The sequence below is a fragment of the Schistocerca piceifrons genome, chromosome 2 (assembly GCF_021461385.2).
Source record: "Schistocerca piceifrons isolate TAMUIC-IGC-003096 chromosome 2, iqSchPice1.1, whole genome shotgun sequence".
Classification (NCBI taxonomy): domain Eukaryota; kingdom Metazoa; phylum Arthropoda; class Insecta; order Orthoptera; family Acrididae; genus Schistocerca; species Schistocerca piceifrons.
Window position 1 is genome coordinate 827,638,510 of NC_060139.1, and position 22,781 is coordinate 827,661,290.

The following is a 22,781-nucleotide window of genomic DNA, read 5'->3' on the forward strand; positions in this document are numbered from 1 at the left end:
TAAGCTTAGGGACTGATGACCTTAGCAGTCAAGTCCCATAAGATTTCTCACACATATGAACATTTTTTTTGGTGGACGGCATACTGAGCATGTCTTGCGCCAGTCTCACGATAGTTAGAAACCGATATCATTTTGCTTCTGATGCGGTTTTTGGCTTCAGGATATATATTTTTTTCTTTATTGTATTTTCCCTTTACACAAAGGTGGGCCAGCAGAGGCGTACAGATGCCGCCCTTCGGCCAACAGAATAAAACATATAGGTAACATGGAGAAATAGAAACAGAAATAAATGAATGTTAAAAACAGAAGACAGACACACAAGAATAGTAATGAAGGCGTTCGTCGGAAGGCACTGGTTTCAGAAACAAGGTCCACAGTGCGCACAAACGAAGATAATCAGTTTTACACACGAACAAAGGGGCACAACGAAGATAACACTGACGCACAGAAAGAAAGAAACAACAGTTGCACTAAACATTGGTGACGATCTTCGGCACAGAAAACACTGAACAAACTTGATGAGATGGGGGGGGGGGGGGGGGGCTGCTACTAGGTGCAGGGGACAATCATGGGGGAAGGGGAAGGAGAGGGGGGGAAGAATTGGCCTCAGGACAATTAAAAACCGAGTTTTCCCATTCGACGGGATGGATGGGTTTACCGAACTTACAATACCACAACTGTTGAATGCCGAATTTGTGCAGTCATGCACCTTGAACAGTACGGATGGGGCAATGTGCGACTCAGACCATAGCCGTTGTATCGCGATTCATCTGTCATTTGTAGCCGACCCCATTTACTTTGACACTTATAGCGCTGTCTATTGGTAATTCTTTCTTTTCCTACATGACGTTTGCCAAGCGTCAATAATATGCTATTCGAATTTGACGTCATTCTGAGTAGCGGTTCTCTTTTTATATTATTTTGAAACTAAACTTTAATTATGGACATACTGTACATGCCATCATGGTGTCAGCTGTCATAAAAAATGAATTATCGAATGGCCATCCGCATATTTATTAATTTATTCAACTTCTACCCTTACCAAGCAGCACTATGTGGCCTTTGTCCCTCTCTTCATAGGAACACATGGAACATTTTCTCGATGCAATAGTTTACCAACAGCCGTATGCATTGTAGAAATTTATTTTATGAACTTCTTATGTGCTACCAGTTTCGGCATTACATTGATGCCATCTTCAGGCCCAGCACGTCATAGTCGCAAAATCGCTATACACGGAAGGAGCCATATAACTGGATCCGTGAATCAAATCGTTATGCAACAGGTCGTTCCGTGTATAGCGATTTTACGACTATGACGTGTGGGGCCTGAAGATGGCATCAGTGTAAAGTCGAAACTGGTAGCACGTAAGAAGTTCATAAAATAAATTTCTACAATACATACGGCTGTTGGTAAATCATTGCATCAAGAAATACATGCCAGCCGTTGTCCCACGGTCCATAATGGATCAACAAAGATCACATGGAAAATGGCAATGCAGATTTCATCATTTATTAGTTACTAACTTATTCGCTAAACCAAGTAACACACTTCAATTTCATGAAGTATCATTTAATTTTGGCCCTACAGTTATATTAAAATCTCCATTCCTTCGTGTGTCGCTACATAGCGATAGCAATTCTGTCTTTAAATTTAGATAGGAAACTTTTTTTTTTCCAAACGTCTGCTCACAGTTCTATTTTTGATCCTGATATTTGTCCGAGCCCCGACATTGCAATTTCGATTTTTATGTCCTCGGCGTTTGCTGCACTTCCTGTTTATTATCTAAAGCTGGCGTCGGAATATTATTGCGATGGGAAAACGTCTATCCCATCTAGCAAGCACTTTTATTAAGGGAGTGAACAAAATCCCTGCTGTGTCAGCTTATTGCTGTAGCGTGGAATCTTAACTGTTCCGCCACACGCTGCAATACCGCGTCGATTATCAGCTCCATTGTTCCTTTAAGGCGGAATTCTCTTTGATGCCGCGGTTTCTCCTTGCACTGGCGGTTCCACAGCTCGGGATTTTTATTCCCTCGGTTCCTTTGCGCTTTATTCGCTTTATCATCGGGACGATACCTCAGCGCAGTCTTCCTTACCAACAGGTTTCCCACCTCTGGCCAAAAGATTAATCGTTTCTTTTTTTAGTCGTGCCTGAAGAAACATTGTACGAACCTTTGAAACTACAAGGGTTGGCAACCTCTCAAAAAGAACATGTGCGACTCTAAAAGGGAAGATAATTGCCGACCTCGACACATTTGTGAGATAAACGTTTTTTCTTATTTTCGCCGAAAAAGTTAGCTATTCTCTTTTTGCTGGAATCAATTCAACGTTTCACTTTAACCTTATGTCTCCGGTTTCAATACCAGTTAGTGGGCTTCCTGTCGAATTGAACTATTTAATATTTCCTTTTCCTAAATACGACCTCGTAATGGATAATTTTTAACTGCACTCTTATTTACATATTCAGATAGCTTCACTCTTCCTCTTAAATCATTCTTACCAACACGAATTAATTCAATTGGCTGAATAACTCAAAATATTCAAATAATTTTAGTCGTTAAGATCAAACTACAGGATAGGATGCAGATTATATTAGCGTCATCTGTGAAGTGGAACATAACCAGACGACGTTAAAACATTGTCGGCATCGTGACAAAACTATCCTACTGAAAATTTAATATCTCTGTAAAGGCCGTGAGTGCCTCACGGAAAGGAGGCGCAAATTCTGAAATTTCTTCTCATCAATGTTTCCTATCTCAAGCGGAGTCAAACACAAAAGCACCTTGCAATAGCTAATGGTTTTTCTGTAAATGATGTCACGTGCACTTGCAATAGGCTAAAGAAACGAATACTAAATAGAAGACAAACGTACCCATAAACAGAATCAGTGAAGAAAGAATGAAAAATATTCCAATGAAATATCACGGCAAAGTGTCTTAGTAAACAGTGAAATATAAAATGTCCCAGCACATAGAGAAACGTTTCGGAAAATCTAATTTTAGATGTGCCTTTCAAGTCAACGACACACTAAAATTTCGAGTAAAACATAAACTGAAAAAGGCGCATGAAAAAATTTTACGGCTCTTTAGTACACATGATTGAGTGTAATAACTGTGATAATTATTGTATGGACCAAACCGGCCGCTCTTTTAACGTAGGGTTCAAGGAGCATTCATATCCGCGTAGAAAAACTATTTTTAGGTTGCATTCATCAGAAATTGGTCATACTATGTGGAGTCTTGAGAATAGTAAGCGTTTTTTTTTTTTACATAGGGTGCAAAAAGGCCGTGCTCGTGCTCTTATTTAAAAGAATGGCTTGAAATTTATATAGCGAAAAGCAAGAGCCAGCGAAAGTACTCAATAAAAAATGACTCTGAGCACTATGGGGCTCAACATCTGAGGTCATCAGTCCCCTAGAACTTAGAACTACTTAAACCTAACTAACCTAGGGACATCACATACATCCATGCCCGAGGCAGGATTCAAACCTGCGACCGTAGCGGTCGCCCAGTTCCAGACTGAAGCGCCTAGAACCGCTCGGCCACGACCGCCGGCAGTACTCAATAGGCAGCGCGAATTTGTACCCAGTATGGAGGACTTTACATTTTTGTTTTGTTTTTCTTGTGTTGAGCGTATTACCTTCGTGGTTTCTTGTCCTTTCCTGTTTATATATTTCATTAACTAGATAATCTTGGTAATGGACTGGTACGGTGTTTCATCATTCCTTTGTTGGAACGGCGTGTTGGAGGGTACGAGTCTGTTGTATATCCATTTGACTTCGTTCTCTATTTATTTTATTATTTTTATACTATCCTATGATCTCCGTAAGCTTGTTATTACGTGTGCTATACTTTCTACATTCGCCACAAGAGAGTATCAGAATTATTGTGACTTTACTATTTCCTTTTTAACATCAAACTTTAGTCGCGTTTTTAATTTATTGCGTTTCATTACTGTAACGATATATACACCCAGAAGTGACTTTACCTATTGAATTCTTCTTTTTTATGCTAAATTCTACAGCTACATAGTTGACGAATATGTGTACACCTACAGTAGCGACAACTAACGAGCTTACGACAGAAACGTTTTGTGGCTACTGTACAGCAGTTTATGAACAGTAGCGCTATTTAGAAGATGACTCCGCCGACACTTTGACCTAGTGTGTACCATACTTTCAACTTACGTGACGACACTAAGCTGATTTTGTGTTTATCTTATGGCGATGCCAATATGTCCCCATTATATTTCGACTTGTTTTTAACCCTCAAGCGGGCGCGCTTCCATTCATTACGCCAGCGGGAGCGTGGCTCACTCTGCGCTTTTTTCTGTCTCTTACGTCTCATATGTACTTCCATTGCTGTTTACATGGATTTACGAATGACAATAGACAGAACACATATATTTGGGTTAGAAGAAGATTGTCTTCCATGTCTTATGTCTAAAATACTAAATACTACATAGAGACCGTGCAATGTTATTTCTTTATCGTAATAATCAACTATAAAACTTTACAGCCGCGCGGGATTAGCCGAGCGGTCTAGGGTGCTGCGGTCAGGGACTGTGCGGCTGGTCTCGGCGGAGGTTCGAGTCCTCCCTCGGGCATGGGTGTGTGTGTTTGTCCTTAGGATAATTTAGGTTGAATAGTGTGTAAGCTTAGGGACTGATGACCTTAGCAGTTAAGTCCCATAAGATTTCACACACATTTTTTTTAAAAACTTTACATTATTATGAATGTGAACAATGCACACACATTTCTTTGTAACGTCTTATTCTGAGTCGACATGTTTACTGTTTTCACATGTCTATCTGATAGTCACATCCGGTCTGCAGACGAAATTGCGGCAAAAATCACATTTGATTGTAGTGTTTATGTTTTTAGCATGTCCGCAGTTTACGCATCGTCCACGCGTCTTTGAAGAAGACTCTCCAAATTTTGCTACTTCTGCTTCCTTTTTAATTTCGAAGGAAAGCTGAAATGTCAGATGGTAGAGATAGAATCTTAGCTCTCTGTAGCACATGTGGTTTCATTAGGGTATATGACAAGCCTTTCAGGAATATTCTTCTTGGGATTTTAGGATGCTTAGAGTTGGCATGGTAGATTATTTGGGAATTGATATCTGCAATGTCCATCAGCGCAAAAAATATTGCCAAAGACCATCTTCTGGTAATTCTTGCTACAGAATGGGAAGCAGACATTTGATCAACAGTGTCAACTCCTCCTTTTGTGGCACTATATCCATAGTGATTTCAGCCTTGTTAGTTTCTTTACTGATAGCTCCAGTATCATGCATTGTTGATAGGAGAATCGCAGCTTTAATCTTTTTAGGTACATAGGACACCAAAGCACTATTTTTTTGGTACCCAAATAGAGACGAATTTTGTACTCTATCTTTCTTTGCCAGGAATTCTGGCGGAATATCACGTTTATTTTTCCTCACCCTGTTCCAATGCATGTGAGTTTCCTGGTCAGTGAGGAGTGTGCTAATGCGTAACTGGTATAACGATTATTCACTGTCACATTCCTATTGCTTCCTTCAATATGACTGGCAAGCCTGCTGACGACATCTGAAGGAGAATTTGAAACAGAATATGGCACTTGAGGTTTGTTGCCACAATAGATCTCCAAGTTACTGGTGTAAAACGTTTCCGCATCACAGAGAGCGAACATCTTTACTCCATATTTCGCTGGTTTATTTGAGATATACTGAATGAAGTTACAGCATCCTCTAAATGCTTGTAACTTTTCATCCACAGTTACGAATTCGCTCATGCTGTAACTGTTTTTTGCAGTTTCCAATGAACTCGTCAGGAATTGTTCTAATAGCGGCTAACTTGTCAGCTTCTTGTCTCGCTTGTCGTGTTCTTTTATCATCGTGTCTGAGACACCGTGATAGGAACAGAAAATGTTTGGAGCTTATCATAGCTCTAAGTATCTACATACCTGATCCATCAGTCGTCCAGAGTTCATTCACATTTGTATGGTTAGCCTTCTTTGTTGCTAAGATGTAGATCGCCGGCCAGGGTGGCCGAGCAGTTTTAGGCGCTACATTCTGGAGCCGCGCGTTCGCTACGGTCACAGGTTCGAATCCTGCCTCGGGCATGGATGTGTGTGATGTCCTTAGGTTGATCAGATTTAAGAAGTTCTAATTTCTAGGGGACTGATGACCTCAGCAATTAAGTCCCATAGTGCTCAGAGCCATTTGAACCATGTTTTTTGTTAGTACATTTGACAACCTCATCGATCATGTCAGTGCTGACTATTTCAGTGAATGCACTTAAATTATCCTTGACATCCTTGGCTATGGCTTTAGGTCCGGGAAGTATCTTGACGATGTTCTTACTTTTTGTCTTTGTTGCGGCTATACTACAAGATTTCTTCCACTTACACGTTTTATCCCTACCAATATAATACATGACATTTGAAACAGATTGGACGTCACTTTCTTCGACCTCAGAGGCACATTCTTGCTCATTCGTTGAATCATGGTCACTCTGTGTGATTACTTGTTCTTCTTTTTTGTCCACATCATCACAATCATCAAACTCGACATTTGATACCAGAAAAATCTGGATTCTCTTTGAGTAACCACTCAATCTCGGCGTCATTGAGGCATCTTTTAGTCCTATAAAAGCAAAAATAATTACAAAATATGTAAAATAATTAAGTACTATAACGTTAAGGTTTTGTCCAGCACATAAAACAAAACAAAAACTGACTGGTATTGGGACATCAACAGGCGCACGGAGCACTTTGTTCGCCAGCTACACACAGGCGAAATAAATATGTAATAACGCCACTTGTAACAATCACAGACAGAAATGATTGTTCACAGCAGAAGTGAAGACAATAAGCAAGGAATAGACGAGGGTGGTACCAGTTCATTGTATTTCATAGCTTTTTTAACGAGTGCGCCTGCTCGAGGGTTAAAACAGGTATGCCTCGTCATACTTAAAGCGCAGGTTTTCCACGTGACTGTCAGTAATAACTGTCATTGTGCCCAAATTTACTGTTCTAAGACGCAGACAATCCACTAGCTGTATTTGTATATTTTCCCATGTTTTGTTGCAGATCTGAAGATGGTAGTTGATGGCCAAAAGACGTAGTCCAAAAACCTAACAATTTTCTAATAATAGACGGAAATTTAAAAAAAATCATACTATACTTTCTGGATCACTGTACTATTCGCGACCGTGTCGCAGCCTGTGAAACACAAAAGGGCAGTTCAAACGCACGGGCAATAAAGCATCTCTTTGGGAAATGGCAGCAAGAGATCGGATCACCTTGTGAAATCTGTGTGTACCAATGGAGACCTCTTTCAACATTTTGAAGCGGTTATTTCAGCAGCCGTTGACGCGACAAGGTGCAATTAAAAGCAAATTGTGGTGCTCGTAGGAACAAACGATCCTGTCCTCTGGAGTCCGAGTCATACGTGTATCATCCCAGCAATAGACAGGTTTGAGAAGACCAGGTTTACTTACTGAACTTCACCGAAACTCACTATCTGCAGCTGAGCTGATAATGGCAATATTAAGATTCTGTGCCAAGCTGAGCTGTAACGTACTGGACATACGCCCTCAGTGGGTAGGGGATGAACTACATTTCATAGGCTGCTACCCAGATAACGGACTGCGTGTTGAGCGCACGCAGGGGTATTTTAACTTAGACGTGTCTCCATTATTCCAGCTCTAGCACATCCGAAGTATCAGTATAAGATACAAAGACATGGCCCCAAAAGATGACACGAGCAAAATCCCTGTAATTAACTGCCCAAGCATTCGTAAAAATCGTCCAGAGTTTGTGCAGACCTAAATATCAGCGTATCTCATACAACACTAGGTACAGAAAGCTGGATAAAGCAAAATTTGACAGAGGTGAGATTTCTGGGATAAATGTAACAAGGGGACACTCCAATATCCGACATGTCGAAACCTGCCCTGAAATTTTTTTATACAGGAAGAATAATACACCGAAAGAAACACAATGCCAAAATTTTAGCTGCTAAGACACACTGCATTTTTTTAAATGCTGAAAACTGTCAAATTCATAGCTCGGCAGGCCGCTGGACGTATGTAACTCCTTTCATAGCTGTAGCAGACGCACGCACAACGTGGCAGGAGCCCAGGTTTGGTTAACAGCACATAGGTAAACAGATAACACGGCACAACCCGATCGTAAGATCGTAATTTGTAAATTGAATTCCAGTTCCCGTTTATAGTTTCTCTGACAGAACAGTTCGCAGTTACTAATCGCTCGAATTTCAACCCATTTAATATCCACAATAATTTGTGACTGCCTTTACGGTATCGCTTAGTGTTAACAGAGGAGATAGAACTCAATGAATTTTCTGCGTTCGCTTGTTAATGGCATCTGTATTTATGCAAATTCTTTAGTTTCACACCAATTTGATATCCAACAAATACACTCCTGGAAACTGAAATAAGAACACCGTGAATTCATTGTCCCAGGAAGGGGAAACTTTATTGACACATTCCTGGGGTCAGATACATCACATGATCACACTGACAGAACCACAGGCACATAGACACAGGCAACAGAGCATGCACAATGTCGGCACTAGTACAGTGTATATCCACCTTTCGCAGCAATGCAGGCTGCTATTCTCCCATGGAGACGATCGTAGAGATGCTGGATGTAGTCCTGTGGAACGGCTTGCCATGCCATTTCCACCTGGCGCCTCAGTTGGACCAGCGTTCGTGCTGGACGTGCAGACCGCGTGAGACGACGCTTCATCCAGTCCCAAACATGCTCAATGGGGGACAGATCCGGAGATCTTGCTGGCCAGGGTAGTTGACTTACACCTTCTAGAGCACGTTGGGTGGCACGGGATACATGCGGACGTGCATTGTCCTGTTGGAACAGCAAGTTCCCTTGCCGGTCTAGGAATGGTAGAACGATGGGTTCGATGACGGTTTGGATGTACCGTGCACTATTCAGTGTCCCCTCGACGATCACCAGTGGTGTACGGCCAGTGTAGGAGATCGCTCCCCACACCATGATACCGGGTGTTGGCCCTGTGTGCCTCGGTCGTATGCAGTCCTGATTGTGGCGCTCACCTGCACGGCGCCAAACACACATACGACCATCATTGGCACCAAGGCAGAAGCGACTCTCATCGCTGAAGACGACACGTCTCCATTCGTCCCTCCATTCACGCCTGTCGCGACACCACTGGAGGCGGGCTGCACGATGTTGGGGCGTCAGCGGAAGACGGCCTAACGGTGTGCGGGACCGTAGCCCAGCTTCATGGAGACGGTTGCGAATGGTCCTCGCCGATACCCCAGGAGCAACAGTGTCCCTAATTTGCTGGGAAGTGGCGGTGCGGTCCCCTACGGCACTGCGTAGGATCCTACGGTCTTGGCGTGCATCCGTGCGTCGCTGCGGTCCGGTCCCAGGTCGACGGGCACGTGCACCTTCCGCCGACCACTGGCGACAACATCGATGTACTGTGGAGACCTCACGCCCCACGTGTTGAGCAATTCGGCGGTACGTCCACCCGGCCTCCCGCATGCCCACTATACGCCCTCGCTCAAAGTCCGTCAACTGCACATACGGTTCACGTCCACGCTGTCGCGGCATGCTACCAGTGTTAAAGACTGCGATGGAGCTCCGTATGCCACGGCAAACTGGCTGACACTGACGGCGGCGGTGCACAAATGCTGCGCAGCTAGCGCCATTCGACGGCCAACACCGCGGTTCCTGGTGTGTCCGCTGTGCCGTGCGTGTGATCATTGCTTGTACAGCCCTCTCGCAGTGTATGGTGGGTCTGACACACCGGTGTCAATGTGTTCTTTTTTCCATTTCCAGGAGTGTATATTCAACCTTGCAAAGATGAAATATGGGGACGTGGCGTACAATCTAAACCACCAACTTCTCCTCAAGACCTACATACGTTTCATTTATTACTTGATTTCTTTGACATTCATCTGAATGATGTCGAAATTTCGTTAGGAATTGTGGAAGAAGAATTAGAAGAAACAGGAAATAACTGACGATTCCGTGAATTGTGGTTCGAACGATGATTGTTGTACTAATTAAAGTCCAGAACAAAAATGCAGTACCTTCCCAACCTAAGGAAGCTTTCAGTGACAAGCAAAAAGCTGTAAATTTTTTGGTGAAACTAAGGAGGAACAAAACGCTTGAAGATAAGCAGTGTACAAAGCTGGTTTCGTTTCGTAAAATCTGAAAGTTAACTGTATAAATGGGAGAAATATATACACAGAGTATGAGATATGCGTCAAATGAAACTTACAGAAGTGTGAAAGAAAAACTATTTGAAATATTTAGAGCTGCTCGTGAAAATCAGCGTACCATTACCGTGCGACGTTACGAGACTGGGCCTTCTGAATTCTAAATGAGATGAACGTTACTTATTTCCATGCTTCTTCGATCTGGTTAAATGGATCCAGGAAATTATATGTAAAAGGACGTCGCAAAATTACGAAGATTGTGAAAGGTATGTGCTGAGATTCGATCAGGATAGAGCCAGTGAAAAATGTCGATAGTTCCCAACCGCAAGGTTGGATGAGTAGTACGTTTTCGAGTAGTAAGATCTTTGACAGCTAACAGAGCTAGGTGCACGCGGTAAAAGTTTGAGTAGTGGTGAGGAGATGCGCAGAGACAGCAGACGTGTTTCGAGCTGGAGCTAGATGCCTGCAGGAGGCAACCGGGTCGTGACAGCATCAAAGTAAGAATTGGCGCTACGCACATAATAAGCTATATATTGAGCGAAACTCGGCACATACCTGGGGAAACTAGAAAGAATAATTAATAAAATAGGTTTTCTTTGGTTAAATAATGTCTAAAAGCTAGATAGAAATTCCATTGCTGATGCAATAAGCGTTTTGTGAAACTTTCTCGTAAATCCATGCTATAGAAGTTTTTTTTAGTTTTTCACATGTGCCTTAAAAGTTTGAACAGTAAATATTTTTTAGATAAAATTAGAGTTTCATCTCACACCTTATGTCGTTCTCCGCATCCTGTGCTTGCATTGAACCAAAAGGTACATTAAAGTAAAGTTCCCATGAGTAAAGCTAATAATTTCATTTGTCAGAGTAAAATAATCTATATGCCATTGCACAGTTGGCAAATTATTCAGATCAGGACAGAATTTTTGTTAAGTAGCAAATAGGGCCAAAATGAGTAAAGTTATCTAGAATGACAATTTTATGCCATTGCACTACGGCTGAGTTGAATGTATGTTTTATTATCGGCTAAACGGGAAGGAGTGCACGAGCTAAGTCCACAGACGCAGTCAGATGCAGGTTGGTGACTTTCATTTATTTTTAACACTAAACTTTGATGCAGTCAGATGTGTATTTTGAGTATTAATTTTCCAACAATATTTTCATGCAGTCAGATAAAGTTCAGTTCAGTTAAATACGCAGTCAGATGCAAGATTTATTAAAGACTAAAGCAGTCACATGCAGTTCAGTCTAGTTTAAATAGAGAATTTTTATTAACAACACTTTCAATTGTTTCAAGTAAAGGTGTACAGGACATATCATTAATAGGTAATATCATAGAGCAATTTGTAGCTGAAGTGAAGACGAAGCTTCTTGTTATCTCCCAAAATACTGTGTATAAAGCCAATCAGTCTGAACTGCGTGCAGACCACATTTTATCATTTCGGGTGAAGTTTTTAGTACACGTCTGAAGCTCAAGCGAGCTTCAGGAATTGAAAGGCAAATTATGAGCAAAAATTTAAGAAATGACTGTTTAGTTGCAAAAATCTTGTAATCAGCGTAGCAAAATCTGGAAAAATGGGAGAGAATAATTTTCAGTACTACATCCGAAATGTTTTTTTACCAGTTGCAGAAAATAATTAACTGCTTTTGGTGAACTCTCAGTCTGGACATAAAGACACCTGTCTTTAGGAGAATGACGAAAAGCGTGTTAATATAATTTGGATACCATCCGGAACTAATAGTATGATTCAGCTTCTTCATAAAGAAATTTTTCAACAGTGTAAAGATGTTTCGAAAATTTTTGGAAAACGTAATCTCCAATAGCTGTTTGTTATTTCAGGTTTATTAGAAGAACAGTATTTGTAAACTGTAGTCACTTGTGCATTGTGAGCCCGCATCACCGCGTTTTACGAAATTGACCAGTATACCTGCTACGCAGCACAATATGCAGAAAAATTTCCACTGTTGTTTACCAAGTTCCAAATCTGTCTAAATGATGCTAGTAATTAATGTGAAGTGCCTGAATGAATCAATTTTTCTTCTAAGAAGATTTCCTGATGTAAGTACAATGTTTATTTTCATCACTCAATAGACGCTTCAAATTCTTGTGATGACTAGAAAATAAAGACGTTAGTAAAATATACATTATTGAAAAATTATCGTAAGAACTGTGCTACAGGAACTGCTAAGAAGTCCCAAATGAAGGAAGCCGTCTATAAAGTAACATCATGCACCATTTTGATTTTCTTGTGTAACAATTACACTACTGGCCATTAAAATTGCTACACCACGAAGATGACGTGATACAGACGCGAAATTTAACCGACAGGAAGAAGATGCTGTGATATTCAAATTATTAGCTTTTCAGAGCATTCAAGCAAGGTTGGCGCCGGTGGCGACACCTACAACGTGCTGACATTAGGAAAGTTTCCAACCGATTTCCCATACACAAACAGCATTTGACCGGTGTTGCCTGGTGAAACGTTGTTGTGATGCCTCGTGTAAGGAGGAGAAATGCGTACCATCACATTTCCGACTTTGATAAAGGTCGGATTGTAGCCTATCGCGATTGCGGTTTATCGCATCGCGACATTGCTGCTCGCGTTGGTCGAAATCCAATGACTGTTAGCAGAATATGGAATCGGTGGGTTCAGGAGGGTAATACGGAACGCCGTGCTGGATCCCAACGGCCTCGTATCACTAGCAGTCGAGATGACAGGCATCTTATCCGCGTGGCTGTAAAGGATCGTGCACCCACGTCACGATCCCTGAGCCAACAGATGGGGGCGTTTGCAAGACAACAACCATCTGCACGAACAGTTCGACGACGTTTGCAGCAGCATGGACTATCAGCTCGGAGACCATGGCTGAGGTTACCCTTGACGCTGCATCATAGACAGGATGGTGTACTCGACGACGAACCTGGGTGCACGAATGGCAAAACGTCATTTTTTCGGATGAATCCAGGTTCTGTTTACAGAACATGATGGTCGCATCCGTGTTTGGTGTCATCGCGGTGAACGCACATTAGAAGCGTGTATTCGTCATCGCCATAATGGCGTATCACCCTGTTTGATGGTGCGGAGTGCCACTGGTTATACGTCTCGGTCACCTCTTGTTCGCACTGACGGCACTTTGAACAGTGGACGTTACATTTCAGATATGTTTCGACCCGTGGCTCTACCTTTCACTCGATCCCTGCGAAACCCAACATTTCAGTAGGATAAAGCACGACCGCATGTTGCAGGTCTTGTACGGGCCTATCTGGATACAGAAAATGTTGGACTGCTGCCCTGGCCAGCACATTCTCGAGATCTCTCACCAATTGAAAACGTCTAGCCAATGGTGGCCGAGCAACTGGCTCGTCACAATACGCCAGTCACTACTCTTGATGAACTGTGGTATCGTGTTGAAGCTACATGGGCAACTGTACATGTACACGCCATCCAAGCTCTGTTTGACTCAATGCCCAGGCGTATCAAGGCCGTTATTACGGCCAGAGGTGGTTGTTCTGGGTACTGATTTCTCGGGATCTATGCACCCAAATTGCGTGAAAATGAAATCACGTGTCAGTTCTAGTATAATATATTTGTCCAATGAATACCCGATTATCATCTGCATTTCTTCTTGCCGTAGCAATTTTAATGCTCAGTAGTGTACATGTGCAACAGTTAAGCTAACGATATGAGTTGCAAGTTTTGAAAAAATTAATGATTAGAGAAATTTTTGATTTAAATGCTTTAAATTCGCTTGTGTACACTTTGAACTTCGCGTGCGCGGCAGTACCAGCTCTATACATGGCTACGTCTGCTTATTCGCCGCTTTCGCCCTAGGCAGGAAGGGCTGTTTTAAGTACGATACTGCAGTGCCTGTATTATTCTGAATTACGATGGAAAGATCTTTCGGAAATGCATACGTGTCCGAGGCGACTTTGCATCGTAATTCGGAATAACGCAGGCACTGAAATATCGTATTTATCCGCCGACACCGGGCAAGCGACTTTCAAGTAAAATGTCTAAAACGTCTCCCCTGTATGGGAATATACATAATGGATGTACGAGTACTGGTTGTAGACACATGGTTGACGACATATGGAAGTTTGTGTCTGGCCGTGAGTCGTGATCGGACACCGAAATGGTAAGGCTACGGCTCGCGATAAGAATAATATCCGGGTTCGAGTCCCGGTCCGGCAATAATTTTCATCGTCGTCATTTCATTACATAGCTGATTTTAGTCCATGTTCGAACTGCGAATACATTTAATGCTGTTATAGCTGCTTCTTCGTTCGGAAAAAATGAGTAACGTTAACATTTTTTTAATACTTGCAGTGCGCCTTGGCAGCTAAGATTTTGATAGCGCATCTCTTTTGGTGCACTCAGCCCATGTGATAAAAATTTCAGCGAAGGTTTCGACAAGTCGGACTGGACCATCCTCTTGTAAGTATACATCGAAAGGAAATGCTAAATAGAGGTGGTGTATTTATCAAAGTGGACAAAAAAATCGAATCCACTGAGACAGAAATTGTAGCTGCTTGCGAGGCTGTTCAGGTATAACTCAGTGTCAGAGTTGGATATTAAATTATAATAAGATCTTTCTTCACCTTAACATTGGTGGAGAGATTTGTGTGTCGGTCATCCACTGAGCTATACTGCGGAGCAATGCTCCTGCTAGGCTCACCGATGCCAGACTGGTCAGTTGATGAGATTCCAGACAATGTGTACTCTCTACATCTACATCTATACTCCGCAATCCACCATACGGTGCGTGGCGGGGGGTACCTCGTACCACAACTAGCATCTTCTCTCCCTGTTCCAGTCCCAAACAGAACGAGGGAAAAATGACTGCCTATATGCCTCTGTACGAGCCCTAATCTCTCTTATCTGATCTTTGTGGTCTTTCCGCGAAATGTAAGTTGGCGGCAGTAAAACTGCACTGCAGTCAGCCTCAAACGCTGTTTCTCTAAATTTCCTCAGCAGCGATTCACGAAAAGAACGCCTCCTTTCCTCTAGAGGCTCCCACCCGAGTTCTTGAAGCATTTCCGTAACACTCGCGTGATGATCAAACCTACCAGTAACAAATCTAGCAGCCCGCCTCCGAATTGCTTCTATGTCCTCCCTCAATCCGACCTTATAGGGATGCCAAACGCTCGAGCGGTACTCAAGAGTAGGTCGTATTAGTGTTTTATAAGCGGTCTCCTTTACAGATGAACCACATCTTCCCAAAATTCTACCAATGAACCGAAGACGACTGTCCGCCGTCCCCACAACTGACGTTACATGCTTGTCCCACTTCATATCGCTCTGCAATGTTACGCTCAAATATTTAATTTACGTGACTGTGTCAGGCGCTGCACTACTAATGGAGTATTCAAACATTACAGGATTCTTTTTCCTATTCATCTACATTAATTTACATTTATCTATAATTAGAGTTAGTTGCCATTCTTTACACCAATCACAAATCCTGTCCTCTCCTTACTCGACTACCTTCTTCCGCCTATTTCAGGACTACCACAAGGCCCTTTCTTCTGTTTTCTTTCCTATCGGCCTCTCTTGGTCAACTATTGTTTTTTGACCCCAACAGTATTAGGTTTTGGGGCCCGAAGGTGTCTTCCATTTTCCTCTTCATTATCAATTCCAATTAGCGATAGGCCCCTAGTATAACTGACAGCAGGTTTGAAGGAAGAGAAGACCCAGCCTCTCCATTAAATTTACCTACCGACAGTCTAGTAACTTGTTCTATGTAAAAAGCAATAAATTCGAATTCTTCACTGGAAAACGCCAGACGCATCATTTGGCAACAATATTGACGAGAAATTAAGGATGAAAAGAGAGGAACTTGGAATGTGAGAGGCCTGTTGCATAAAGAAGCGGAATTAAATAAGATACTAAAGGATTAGAAGACTGATTAGTGGTCAACAAAGGCGAAAAAGAAATTAAAGGGGAACTGAATGTGAGAATTATATACTCATTTACGGCGGAGTCCATCAAAACAGAAGGACCTGTAGTGGTGTAGCAACTTTAGTTAAGAATATATGGAATAATATGATAGTGTAAACGAGAGAACTGTCACATGCAGGTTCCGAATAGATAGATGTTAACTTAGTGTAAGCGTTGTACAGGTGTCAGAAGAAGGAAAGAAGGAAGACATGCGTAAATTTTTATGACAGCCTTCAATAATAAGGTAAATGCGGTAGACCATGTTATAATAGGTCATGAAGTAAACGCAAGAACAGGAAGTCAACCAGTACCAGAAGTAAATGACACTTACTGATAACGGTCTAGATTTAAGATAGTTCGCCACATACAGTCAACAAAAAATATGTAATTTCTGTTTTAGGAAAGAAAACTTTCATACATACACATGGACTGCACGATGTTTTAAATCAATAACAGATTATTTTATCGTGATCTCGCGAGTGAGGAGTCAAGTATAAAATTCAGGTCTGTTTAGAAAAAAGAGGTACAGGTTGTTCGTTTTAACCTGAGACAACTAAATATCTCATAAACAACGCACGTTTTAGGAGAAAAGTTAATATTAATAAAGGGGATATCTGTCTGTGCTGCAACTGGCTACCTCCTAACCATCCCTCCTGCGTTGGCGTGGTCAACTTTGTATTTTTAAATGGGAACCCGAAATGCGAATTCTTATTCTGCACCAAAAAATACGTACGGTTTACTAAAACCATTGTTTCCCATGCGTGGTAGGTGGCACTGTAATCGACAAATATCAAGTGTGACTGTTTTTGTAATTACAGACTGATGTATTTGATTTGACATTCCATTTGCGATGTAAATGTGCGCCCTTGTGTTCTGACGCCTGATGTTTGTCGATTACAGCGTCATCAACCACGAATAGGAAATAACTGTTTGAGTAAACTGTACCTATGTTTTGGCGTAGAATACGAATACGCATTAAAACTGGGGAGCTCCATTTGAAAATACAAAGCTGATCCTGCCTTCGCAGGAGAAGTGGTTAGAAGGTGGCTACTTGTATCACATGTCAGTTTTATTAGTATTGACTTTCGTTTTCGAGGTATTTGGTTGTCGCAAAATAAAACGCTACGTATACTGCGACCTTTTTCTTAGTTGGGACAATAATTTTAATGGCAAGATGAATGAAATTTGCTAAAAGGAAACTAGTTTCTTCAGAAGCAGTATGCAAAGTATGTTTATTACAGGGGGCAATATTAAATAACTGTATCAACAGATGCTACAGGAATGCCTTGTAAAAATTCCGACTGCGGATGAAGTGGAAGCAGAGTGTAGCAATATGACAGACTGTATACAAAGAACGGCTTTTGAAGCAGTTGGTGAGAAGAAAAAGGACAGAGTTGAAAATATGGAATACAAAAACTGAAGAGGCTTTGAAGGAAAAACAGAAATCATATCATCTCCTCTTACAAAAGAGAACACAAGAAATAGAACAGCAGTATAGGGAGAGCGGAACCACGCTGAGCAGATATGAAGAAAAGCACATCAAGACCCTTGGATAAATTAATTACAAAGATCGAACATGATATACATGGAAAACAGAATTCTGAACAGAAAATGTTAAAGAACTTCAATCAATCAGAAAGAGATAATGTTAGAATTAATGCAGTTTGTGACGAACAATGGATAAAGCATTATAAGAAGTTATCGTACTAAGAAACTGCTGCAATAAATTCAGACTAACACAGTATGATAACAAGACATCTGATTCAATAACCTTGGTTGTGGTTCAATAGGTTCTGAAAAGTCTGAAAAACTGCAAGAGATCTGGCCCACATGAAATAAATGTTTTATTTATTAAGTATGGAGGGACACTGTGCGAAATAAGAGTGTTACATTTATTTATTGAATTCTAGCGAAGCTGTAAGATCCATGACGACTGAAAACAGCCTAAGTAATTTCTCTTTTTAAAAAAAGGCCAAAGAAACGCATGTGACTATTACATAGACTGTGTATCATGAACACAGTTATAAAATTCACTCAAAAATAATAAACAATCGCTTGAAATTAATGACGGATGCATGTTTCGGAGAAGCGCCGTGATAATATTTTTAGCATCAAAAGAATTTTAGAAAACGACGATGTTATTTCATTGAGTTGGTCATTAGAAGTAGACTATGGGCAATAATGGACAGCGAGGATACCCCACAAGACACATATATGGTGACACCAAAATAATAAAAAAACAGGCACTTCATGAAAAAGTTAAGACTATAATAAAGGAATGTGATAGACAGTAATGTAGCATGTCACCCACTCTTTATCATTTACATTGAAGTCCTCAAACTGGAAGAAGGAAGTGCGTGGAGACATACAACTGAAAAGGAACTATCATCTAAGTGTAACGCTGTATGCAGATGATGTAACTGTTTTACAAAAGAGAGATATAGACTTACAACACTCTGTGTATAAGTTACATGTGTTGGGAAGAAAACACTACATTCTAAAAAAATCTGCTACTAAAACAAAAGTTATGGGCCACTACGAAAAATTTCTAGTTCGTTCAGAGATTATTAACGAAAACAAGGTACTTCAGCAAGTCCCCTGTTTCGGTTATTTAGGCTGTCTTTTAACTACAACATCCAAGAAAAATATTCTGTTATCATTTTCCATTTCCATGGTGAACTGGATTTTTTGATTAATTTTATTTACGTTTTTCGGAAAGTAACACATAGGGACAGAAATTTGCATAAAAACTCCAATCACCATCCATAACAAAAGAGAGATGTGACTAAAATTCTTATCGATAGAGCCAAACGGATATGCACATCAGAACACCTGTACACAGAAATAAAACGTCTGAGTCAGGCTTTCGAGAAAAATGGCTATTCAGGGAAAGAGGAGAAGAGATTTTGCGACCAAGGAATAGAAGACCGAAGGACAAGGATGAACCACAATGACGGAAAAGTACAGTTTCTCTCCCTTTCATTAAAAAAGCAACGGATCAGATCAGAAAAAGTTTACAGAAACATGACATCAGACCGGTCTTTAGACCAACAAAGAAAATAACTCCGATCTGTGAAGGATAAACGTCCTCCTTCGTGGACATGTGGTGTATGGAAAATTCCGTGTACATGTGGTAAAGTTTATATTGGAACTACCAAGAGGAGCGTAAATACACGGCTTAAAGAGCACAAAAATCTTTCCCGACAAGGGAAAAATAGAGAAATCAGCTGCAGCAGAGGATGCTCTTCAGTCAGGAATCAACGAAGTGAATCTTTCTGAAACAGAAATTTTATCTACAATTTGAAATTATTATCCACGATTCTGTACAGAAGCAGTTGAAATTTATAAGCATCAGGATAATTTTAATAGGAAAAAGGAGGCAACGATGCTTAGCGACATACTGACAGTAGCTCTGTAGATCCGCTAGATATTTTTACCTTTGACAAGACGATAATCGGTAGTTAAGTTTTTAAGTTTTACCTCTGACAAGAATTATCTCTGCTCATCATGTTTTATTCTGACTACGTCCCCTTTCCTACAGTACTTATGTCGCTCTCGGACGTCCGACCGGTCAGTTGACAAGACTCAGTGGAGGAGTGCCTCTGAGGATGTCCAGCGACATCCTGGACAAAACGTCAGGAACACAAGAGCTTCTTGGGCCATGGGCTCACATCCCGAAAGGTTTACCAGCAGCAATATCAAAGCGTTTGTAAATTGTCAGAAGAGGAGAGTATTAAACTTCTTTATCAATGCAAATGGAATAAACAACCAGCAAAGGTGCAAACTAAAGATAATATAGAAGAAGAAGATAATATAGAAGAAGAATATCAAAATCTAGAAAGTGATATATAGAGCAAGAGGAGAAGTTCTTGGTAAAACGAAAAATATAAAGAAAACAAAGAGCCAAAAAATTTGGAATGACTAATCTATTAAAGAAAAACAGAATGCGTGTATAAAATATACAAGCCCATAGCTAAAAAGATGCAATTGTGTAAGGAAAGAAGAAATATTACTAAATATGTAGTAAGAAAGGTACACCAAAATCATTGGGACAGTATTGTTTGTAATAACAAGAATGATGTCCACGGGAGATAGCAAATGGTCTACAAGGTTTTATGAACTGAAAACAAAGACAGAAATAGAAGATTAAAATAAACAAATAAGAAAAGTGGGTAAATTATTACAAAGCATTAAAGAATGATGACAGAGCACAAGGAACCGAAATTGAATGACATGGGGTCAGAAGAAATACTGTCTGACGGAATAAAATCCCCCTTAACATCACTTAAGAACAGGAAAGTGCCATAAACAGATGGTATTAATACGAAATTGGTAAAAGTCTCTTAAACTAATGTTGGAAAAGCAAAAATATCCCCAAATGCTGGAAGATTGCTAGAGTGAAATCATTTTTTTTAAAAAAAGAGACAAAAACCTGTACAGGAACTACAGAGCAATAATGCTAAGATTTTAAAGTACTGCACACGGAACAAATGCTTTTTAGGAAAGGACGCTCTACGATACATACAGTTTTTATTTTTCTACAGATAATACAATAATGCAGAGAACATAATAAAAAACCACATATTGCTTTTATCGATTTTAAAAAAGCATTCAGCTATGCCAAAAGACAGAAACTTTGGAAGATAACGACGGATCGGGGATACCCAAACAAATAATAAATGCCATAAAAAGTATGTATCAGAACACAAATAGATACCAACTAACAAAGTACAACAAGGCTGCTGTATCTCCCCCAACTCTGTTTAATACTATTTACGCACATGAAGTAATGCATATATGGAAAACAGAATTTCAAAGAGGTGTATACCTCGATAGCACAACTCTCTTAAATAACTTACTATATGCTGACGATGCAGTGATCCTGCCAGATAAAGACGAGACCCATCAGAGAGGAATATACTTACAGAAACAAAAAAATGCGAAATTTGACAAAGAGATATCAACAGGTAAGACTAAGGCACTGGCCTTGATGGGGAAAGAACAAATTAGAACCAGAACAGTGGTAGATCAAAAGATTTGAGAGCAAGTAAACCATTCCAGTTACCTAGGATGTGAAGTGATACGTGGCTTCAGCAAAGATATAGAAATTAAGCTTAGTAAAATAACCCAGGTATATGGAATAATTAACAGAAGTAGTGGAGCAAACTATGTATGGCCCCACCCTCCATTGTTGGCTAATGTATTCAAGATGGAGGTACCAAGATGGTGGTGATAGATATGGCAACATTGCAATGATGTCATGGCAAGAAGTTCAAATTTTGGCTGGAAGATAGGTCAATTGGGCTACCTCCACTAACCTAACCTCCTCCCCTCCCCTCCTCTCCCCTCCCCTCCTCTCCCCTCCCCTCCCCCAGAAAATGGTGGGAAGTTCAAATTCCAGCAGGACAATGCTACCACCACTAACCTAAGAAACTGTGGGAAAATAGCTCCAATAACCAGTCATCCAATCGCCCCCTCTTCAGAGTAATGGGCGGGGAAGGACTGAGCCTGTGTTGGATAGGATGGAGATAAGTCTTTATTTAAAATATTTAAATAGTCTTTATTTAAACTATTAGAGTACCACCATCAAGTGTTTTCACCACAAGGTCTGCAGTCCAACAGACCAAGCACACAGTAACGACACCAGAGGCTGCTGTCACCCCTCCTGTAATGTAATCCAAGATGGCGGCCTTGGGTGGGGAAAATGGTGCGAAAAGCGACTCAGCCTGTACTGGGCTGCTGGATAGGATGGACATTAGTCTCTATTTTGCAGGCAGTCTTTATTCAAACACTCTGAGGCAGTAGTTCCATCTGCTGTGTCCACCATGAGGTCTGGAGTCCAACTGACCTAGTACACAGTGCTGCCACAAGAGTGCACTTTCATCCCATGACGGCCTGCAGGAGGAAAATGGCGGGAAAATGACTCAGGTTGTGCTGGGCTGCTGGAGAAAGGGAGAAGTGTACTTTATTTATTTTCGAGCAATTTATTTAGGGACAGATTTAACATAGTATATTTATTGCAGTGGTACAAAACACTCACCCTGACATGCTTGGGGTCACAATATACAGCATGCAGACGCACAAACAACTCGTAACTTACTGAATTAATGCAGTACACTGATGTGCAGACACGCTCACTAATTATAAACTGGCGAAATAATGCATACAATTTATTTAGGGACGGATTTCACGTAGTTTATTTATTACACTGTTACAAATCACTCACCCTCATGTGCTTGGGGTCGCAGTAAATAGGCTTCAGACCTACTAACTACTCGTAAATCACCATAATAATGCAGTTCATTGATGGGCAGAGATGCATGTAAAATGCTCTGCAGACCTGCTTCCTAATTGTAACCTCTCGAAATATATATTGCACAACCTACAGCTCTGCTCACAAAATAATGCAGTGCACAAACATTGCATGTAAAAAAACGCATTCAAACCATTGTCAACTGCGACGTACAATGAACTGTTCCAATGCATCCAAGCATTTTTCAGGGCCAGGCCAGCCATACACAAGCCAGCGCAGTCATGCCACTGCCGACAGCAGGTCAAAGACGTATCTACAGTTTTTAGAGTGTCATATTGAACTCACATGTCTATTTAAATAAGTGGGATATTACCCTCTGG